Raw genomic sequence first — 9,180 nt, forward strand, 5'->3', positions numbered from 1 at the left:
TTATCTTTGATCCAAACCTCTAAAACTTTATCCATATCAGCAATTAGACTATTTTGCTTTCTTGCCATTTATTGTTCAGTGGAGAAGAACTGTCCTTTGCATCTACAACTTGGCTAGCTATTCAGTACAAGTACTCAAGTAATCAGCCTGTCTTAGCTTCCCTCATGCCTCCCTCACTAAGCTGAATTATTTCTGGCTTTTGATTTAAAGTGAGAGACATGCAGTTCTCCCTTTTACTGAAGCACTTAGAGGCCATTGTAGGGTTATTAGTGGACTAATTTCAATATTGTTGTGTCTCTTGGAATAGAGAGGCCCTAGAAGAGGGGGAGAGAAGGGAGGATGGCTGGTCCAGGATGGGGTTTCATGTTGTTATTAATTTAGCTGTAATCAAATAAGGCCACATTCAAGAAATCAATTAGATATACTTTAAAAATGTACATTACTTTGTAGATATCTAATTACTATGTACTTAATAATTAAAACAATAAAAACTACTCAATTTTAAAGTTAACTAAACCTTTAATGATTTTATTGTTTCTACTTTTTGTTGAAAATATTTTACCATGTGCTTGCAGCATAGAAGTCAGCAGTTTCTGTAGATCCTCTCAATAGGTATCAGTCATTTGTGATTTAAAGGGTGTCTTGAATTGGGTTAGGTAAGAGAATGTAGATTTTCAGCAATAAGGGATTGAAAAACAAGAAAGCCTTTTTCAGGCATGTTGCAGAAGGTGTGGGTATTCTACTGAAGTTTTCCATATTTCAATTGCCTCTTCCTTAGCATCAAACAATGACTTTAGAATGTCATCTACTGAGCGCTCAGTCAGTTCTCTCTGTAGTTCTTTAGGTGCCTTGGTGATAACAATTAAGTGAGGCTGAAATGCTAATTTGAGTGTTATGTCGTGATTTTCCAAGTCAATGAAACTTTCATTATACTTTCCAATTAATAGGTCTATAACAGCTGCATATTCTTCAGATGATTTGCATATATCATCCTGCTCATCAATGACCTTTGCTAATTGAATGTTTATCTGAAATTTATGTTTGAAGGATTATTCTGAAAAAAGACAGCATTTTTCAAATAGCTTGGAATCTTTGCCACATATCATGTATAGATTTAGTTTTACTTTGCAAAAAAAAAAAAATCAAGTCCTTTTTATTTGACATGATATCACACAGAAATGCTACATATTAGGAATCTTCTTTCGATAATTCACATTGCTGTGTCTGTTCTTCATAAAATGTAACTATCTGTTCTCACAGAGATAAAATTTTGGTTAACAGTTGTCTCTGAGATAGCCAACTTTAGAATGATACAACAAATCCACACTCAATACCCCATCCTTCAACTTTAGCTAAAGCATGTTACCAAACTGATGACACCATGTTGCATTTGCAGGAGCATACGGTAGTTAACAAAACTTACAACTTGTTAGAAAGTGTCACTTAAAATAATAGATTTAGCTCAGAGATTTTGCTGATGAAAGAGCCAATGCTAGGAAATAAGAGCATCTGGATCTGTGCAGTAAATCCCTCATATTTTACTGTCGTGGAAGGTGCACTGTCTGTGTACACACTACATTTACCAACTTCAGTCCAATTTCATCTTGAAAGTTGTTGAAGATACCTGTTGTGCTCTGTTCCCCAGAGTGCTCAAAGCAAGTAGCTACTTCTAGGAAAGAAAATCTTCTGTTATGATTTGAATGAAGTATAAAATCTGTGCTGAGTCAGAATTATCCAAAGTTGATTCATCCAAAGTGATTGAATAATATATCTAGATGATGCCAAAAAAAAGTATACACTTTTTAAGAAAGGAAAAAAGCTGTACTGAAATTATAATACTCACTGTGTACCAATAACATTTGTTATATTGTATATTGTATATTGTATCTCTCATAAATTGTAGAAGTCAAATGTGACTTGAGTGCTACAATTTTAATATAGTATTTTTTCTTTCTTAAAATCTGTATACGTGTGTTGGCACCCTCTGTATTTTCCTTTTGAAGTATTGCGTGAAGTTGTTCTGTTAAGTTGAAAGCTAACTTATGCTACCGATCATGGTTCTTCTTGAAAGAGGCAGTTGTTTGTACTTTGAGATGTTATTGGGGTCTAAGCATCATACAACTTCAACGATGCATTCTTTCACAGTTATTGCATCTCTGAATGGCTTTGTTTTTCTTCCCAAATAGATAAGCTATTTTATAAATTGTTTCAGTGGTGTTATTTCCAGGTCTTATTGCTGCTTGAAAGAATTGTCTTTGCTTCTACTTTTCATCTTTTAATTTTTGCAATGCAACCTTTCACACCTCTCCTTCCAATTTAAAATATTCATGGTCCTTATGAGTGTTATAATAAACATTGAATTTCTTTAATGTTGCCATTACAGTATACAGTAATGCTGTATACTGTAACTGTATACTGTACAACAAAGAAAGCAAGTTATCTTATCTTTAGCAGAAACAAGATAATATTGCAAATTCCAAAAGAAGTTTTGGAATTTTAAAAATCCATTTTCTTCTTTCAGCTCCTTTTGGTCTTAATGATGGGCTGTTAAGCAGACAGAATTTTAAAAAATACTGTTGACCCTACAACTATTCACAAATTCCACTTCAAACAGTGCACCATTGTCAAAAGCTGATTACAAACTGGCATACTCAACCTCCAGAAACTCTTGCCAACCAGCCTCATATGGTAGTGGTGCCAGTCAGGTCGGGGAAGTTAGAACTAAATCATGAATGAGTGTGGCAGCTATCTGTTCAGCCCTTAAGGCTTATCAATATTCTTACTGAGCCAGTCAATCTGGGAGGATTATTTCATTAAAACTTATTTCATTCTTTGGCATTTGAATATGTTCACTTAAAAGATAAAAATATGAAAGACAAACAGAAATGTATTAATAAAAATAAGAGTATTTGTTCTGTAAAATTTGGGTTCAGTTAAAAGGCCACACGTAGGGACTTAGAAGCCGACACGTTGCCTTAAGGCTGCAGGTTTCCCACCCTGGGCTGGTCCATAGCACAGTCAGAACATAGACAACATTTATTGATTAAGTTCGCTGTCTGATATGGGTGTGGTTTGCGGTGCCCTCAAGCAATTATAATAGTAACATCAAAGGTCATGTGCCACAGATCACCATAACAGATATAATAATAATGTCTGAAATATTGTGAGAATTACCAAAATGTTCAAGGAACAGAAAGTTAGCATATGCTGTTAGGAAAATGGCACTGATAAATTTGCTCCATGAAGTTTCCAGAAACCTTCAATTTGTTAAAAATGTGGTGTCTGGGAAGGATGATAAAATGAATTGCAATAAAATGAGGCATTCCTGTACCAAAGGCACTGATTTATTGAACAAATTCTCTAATCTTGGACAGGTACGTGCTTCAGTCACCATCTTTATACATATCTCTTTGTCTTCAGTATAAATTCCCAGGTATGAAATTTCAGGATTAAAGAAGATTCACATTGCAAAGACTTTGGGTACATATTACCAAATTGCCCTCTGGAAAAACTGTGCCTGTTTATACACACCATCAATGTTTTAGGGCATCCAGAGATTATCTCTTTTAGATCATATAGGTGTCTACATCTATTACCTCCAACTTACTGGTCACATTATTAAAATTCTCTAACATTTACTTTTGTCTACTTGGTTTACTAGGTTGATGGTGACATGTCAAAATGTCTCACTGTTGTCTTTCTGCTAATGTTTCTATTTCTGACAATATATGCTGTTTGCATAAAAAGCATAACAACTGTTATACCTTCATGTTATCAATATTAAATGACCTTATATAATCTCTTTAACATGTTTTGGCTTGAAATTTTTATATATAGGTGTTCAGTAAATATATATATATATATGTGTGTGTGTGTGAGTTCAATAAATGCTGCTAAAGAACTGCATGATACTGCTGAGCTGAATTCCTGGCATGAAGTACGTTCAAAACAAATCCTGTCTGCCTTTTGGGAGCCTCTGTCATTGTGAGACTGAACTGTCTCCTTTCATAACTGGCTCTATGAAAATTGCCCTCATTTCAAATGTGATTTTCTAAATCTCCTATGAGTGGTTCCTCCTCCCCCATATTCTTTCATCCTATTTATTAGGTTCTTTTATCTAAATAAGATCAAAAGGTGAGATGAGGCTAACCTTGTTAGAGTTCAGAGTCCTGGGCCTCCCCATTCCCAAATCTGATTCAGAAGGTTAAGAGTTGGGCCTTTGAATCTGTATTTTTAAAACACCTCCAGGTTATTGTGACACAAGTGGTCTTCATTTGACACTTTACAGAGCACTGTTCTTAGGATTGTCCTGACTTCCCCCACCATTTGGGAATTTGGGTTGCCAAAGTTTGGCAGTTCAGTGCTGGGTGGCTTTCCCCTTTTGTTAATATGCCAGAAGGCTTATATTTATTAATTTAAAAGAGCAAATTTTAACCTGCAAGGAGAAAATTAATTTCAGAAACACTAATTAGGAGTCTTACCAGGTGTTCTCCATTACAGACTCACTCATCCCTGTTAGAAAACCCCAGCCAAAGATGTTTCCCTTCAATGTACCTGGATGGGCTATTGGTTTTAAAGGCCATATAGGAGCCCAGGGAACTTGATTCTGCAGCAGGACTTTCTGAAACACAAGCTACTAATAATGAAGCCGTAAGTTTGGGCTCTTTGAATTGCTCTAAAGCTGTGTGCCACCTGAGAGGTAAATGGCTAGTTCAACATTCAAACCTGGTCGGGGGAAGGGAGAGGTGAGGAGGGAGCCAGGAACAAATCAGGGAAAATCTCCCCCATTTAGCTTGTCTGGTACTTGGGTGGGAGGTGGAGTCACTTGGACATTCAGAGAGAGGAAAGGAATGAGCTCCAGAATTTCAAAGCAGCTGATACCCAGTGGTGAGTCTTGTGGCAGTTCTCTGATCCTCCAGGCATCTTATGTACCCAAGGTGAATCCTTAATTAGTGTAACCAAGATGCATGTTACTTCTATAGGGAGTGTACATCACAGCTTCTGAGCGTGCATCACAGCTTCGCGCAGACATGAGTTAGGAAAGATTATTCAGTTCTTATATGTTCTGGGAATTGTTTTTACACATTGAAAAGTTGAGATTTCACATTAAAGTCCAGGTTTCTGGCCTCCCCTGAAAAAATGGGAAGATCTGCCACACTAGACCCTGTTTCTACCTTGAGGTCTCAGTGGGAGCGAAGGATCAACTGCCCCAGGAGAGGCTTGTGAGTGCTGCTGCGGTCTCCACTTCTCTGTTTGTTCCCCTGGATCCCACAGCTGCTGTCTCACCCACCAGGCCCCCAGGCCTTTGGGTTTATGGGTGGTATTTAAAAGCTACCTCTTATGCCAGCTGAATTATCCTTCATACCTCATCTGTGGAAAGATGAGTTGATACTTTCTCATGGAGAAGGTCCTGTCTTCCAGCCACTGTCCCTGTGTGAAAGGCCAGGGAGACAGAGGGTGTTCACAGGTTAGCCCTTGGCTGCTTAGCAGAGGTGTCCATTGATCCTGTCCCCCACTGCCCTGTGGGCAACACTCCCTTCTTACCCAATAATGAACTCCAGCCAGGTTGATCTTCACCTAAGGTGGCTGACTCATCCTGATTTGCCTGAGATGTTTTACTGTTTGGATGCTGAAAGTTGTTTCTTGGCTCTAGCAAAGAGGGACAGCTGGTCAGCTTCCCTCCCAAGAGCAAAGGGGCTCTGGCATCAGGTGTTGTGGGCATCAGATTCCACAGCACTTTGGAGCTCCTTCTGCTCCTAGTTTCAGAAAGTTCAAAGGGTTGTGAGAAGACATTATATGCAGCCTACATGAAGAACTCATTTATGCAGGTAGTGGGGGAGCAATTGAAGATGTTCTGTGCTTTCGGTAAGGGCTGGGAAAATTGTAAAACTTAGACTACTGGGGGAGGCACCTGTGGCTCGGCAGGGTGCAGGCCCCATCTACTGAGGGTGTCAGGTTCAAACCCAGCCCCCGCCAAACTGCAACAAAAAATAGCCAGGCATTCTGGCAGGTACCTATGGTCCCAGCTACTCGAGAGGCTGAAGCAAGAGAATCACCTAAGCCCAGGAATTGGAGGTTGTTGTGAGCTGTGTGACACCATGGCACTCTACTGAGGGCAATAAAGTGAGATTCTATCTCAAAAAAAAAAAAAAAAAAAAAAAAACTTAGACTACTTCCTTCCCTGACTTTGTATTTAATGCAGCTAGATTAGGATTTAATTTAATGATTGGGGATCGCCAACCATTTAACCTGGGCTAGGGTGGTCTACTCTGCCTGCCACCTAGATGGGCACTCATGAGAGCTGTCTTCTCTCTACCTGGCTCCCTGGGCCAAGGGAGGTCCTTATGATTCCTATAATCATAGGTTGGTAAATGGAGAGTTTTTAAATAGTTTAAATTCTCTAGGATCAAGCTACCTTCACAGCACTTTTATCTATGTTTTGAACCTTAGACATCTGCCTTTCAAACATGGGCTGGGCATGGTGGCTCACTCCTGTAACCCTAGCACTCTTGAGAGGTCAAGGCAGGTTGATTGTGTGAGCTCAGGAGTTTGAGACTAGCCTGAGCAAGAGTGAGACCTTATCTCTACTAAAAATATCAAGACTTGCCTGATGTTGTGGCAGGTGCCTGTAGTCCCAGCTACTTGGAGGCAAGAGGATCTCTTGAGCCCAGAGTATGAGGTTGCTGTGAGCTAATATGACACCACGGCACTCTACCCAGGGGAACTAAATGAAACTGTCTCAAAAAAACAAAACAAAACAAAACATAGAAACAGAAGTGTTTCCAGGGGCTAATGTTTATGAAAGTGAGAGTTGGCTGGTACCAGCTTATGAGATGCAGAACATAGAAATAGTATAAACCCATGGATTGTACCCATCTATGGGTTTTATTTTATTTATTTTGTTACATTTCCAAGTCAGTCTGCAAATTAATCTGTGGTTTTGATAGAAAATATTTTAAAAATCCAGAATAAAGAGGAAAGCAATACATTATTCCCCACATAAACAAACTCACTTTTATTGACTTTCTACATATAATTGGTATCTTCCTTTTTCCCTTGAGGTAATTTCATGAATGGGATAATATTAAGAAATATTTAACAACTGCAATAACACATGCATAGACCCAATTGATCTAGGATGTCAAGCTGCCTGAGGGGTAGGAGTGAGTCATGGAAGCCAGGGCAGGGCCTGCCAGGCCTGCACCCTTTGGGGGCTGGGTTGAGGGATCTTTGGGCAGCAGGGAGGTAGACCCACAGGCATCAACTATGAACCACACCTTTAAAAATCTTTGTGAGCATCAAATGGACATAGATTCAGATATATTATAGATGGAGAGATGTATGTGTGCATGCGTAATGCTCATGGCTTTAAATTAATAAATGCTGCTAAATGGCTACTAGAATCTATACTCTCAGCTTCTTTTTCTCCTGATATTTACCTATATGTTTAAACATATAAATATATACACACAGACACCTGGCAATTAAATTCATTAACTCATCCAAGAAAAAATGCCTTAAATTAAGTTCACAAACTCACCCTAGAAAAAGTGCCACATTCTTCATTGCTGAATATCACTATAGTCACCTTTGAAGTTCTTACCTTGGGAAGTTATGCACTGACACCAGCACCTAGTCCACCTTTCTATTTATTTTATTTTATTTTGTAATTAAATCATAGCAGTATACATTAATACTATCATGGGATACAGTGTACTGTTTCTATATACAATTTGAAATACTTTCATCCAACTGGTTAACATAGCCTTCATGTCTTTTTCTTAGTTATTGTGTTAAAACATTTATATTCTACATTGAGAAAGATTCACATGTACCCTTATAGGATGACCCATAGGTGTGGTCCCACCAATCACCCTCCCTCCCCGCACCCCTCCCTCCCTCTCCACTCTTCCCAGATTCCTGGGCTAAAATTGGGTTATAGCTTTCCTATGAAAGCTATAAATTAGTTTCATAGTAGGGCTGAGGACATTGGATACTTTCTCTTCCATTTTTGAGATACTTTGCTAAGAAGAATACTTTCCAGCTCCATCCATGTAAACATGAAGGAGGTAAAGTGTTCATCTTTCTTAATGGCTGCATAGTATTCCATGGTGTACATGTACCACAATTTATTGATCCATTTGTGGATTGATGGGCTCTTGGGCTTCTTCCATGACCTAGCAATTATGAATTGGGCTGCAATGAACATTCTGATACAAATATCTTTGTTGTAGTGTGATTTTTGGTCTTCTGGATATATACCTAATTAGAGGAATTATAGGATCAAATGGCAGGTCTATTTTTAGTTCTCTAAATGTTCTCCAGATGTCTTTCCAAAAGGAATGTATTAGTTTGCAATCCCACCAGCAGTGTAGGAGTGTTTCCTTTTCTCCACAACTACACTAGCATCTGTGATTTTGGGATTTTGGGATATGGGCTAATCTTACTGGTGTTAATTGATATCTCAAAGTAATTTTGATATGCATTTCTCTGATGATTAAGGATGGTGAGCATTTTTTCATATATCTGTAGGCCATGTGCCTGTCTTCTTCAGAGAAGTTTCTGTTCAAGTCCCTTGCCCACCCTGAGAAGGGATCACTTGTTCTCTTCTTACTAATACATTGGAGTTCTCTGCAGATTCTGGTTATTAAACCTTTGTTGGAAACATAACCAGCAAATATCTTCTCCCATTCTGAGGGCCGTCTACTTGCTTTACTTACTGTGTTCTTGGCTGTGCTAAAGCTTTTTAATTTGATGAGGTCCCAGTAGAGTATTTTTGATGTTGCTTTAATTGCCCGAGAGTCCTCTTCATAAAATTTTCGCCCAGGCCAATTTCTTCAAGTGTTTTCCCTACACTTTCTTCTAGTATTTTATAGTTTCATGTCTTAAGTTTAAATCTTTAATCCAGTGAGAGTCAATCTTAGTTAGTGGTGAAAGGTGTGGATCCAGTTTCAGTCTTCTGCTGGTCGCTAGTCAGTTCTCCCAGCACCATTTGTTAAATAGGGAATCTTTTCCCCACTCGATGTTTTTAATGGGCTTGTCAAAGATCAGGTACTGGTAAGTAGCTGGATTCATCTGTTGGCTCTCTATTTTGTTCCATATATCTACCTCTCTATTTTTGTGCCAGTACCATGCTGTTTTAATCACTATGGATTTATAGTATAATCTGAGGTCTGGTAG

The sequence above is a fragment of the Otolemur garnettii genome, unplaced genomic scaffold (genome assembly GCF_000181295.1).
Source record: "Otolemur garnettii isolate 467f Iridium unplaced genomic scaffold, OtoGar3 scaffold00068, whole genome shotgun sequence".
Taxonomy (NCBI): domain Eukaryota; kingdom Metazoa; phylum Chordata; class Mammalia; order Primates; family Galagidae; genus Otolemur; species Otolemur garnettii.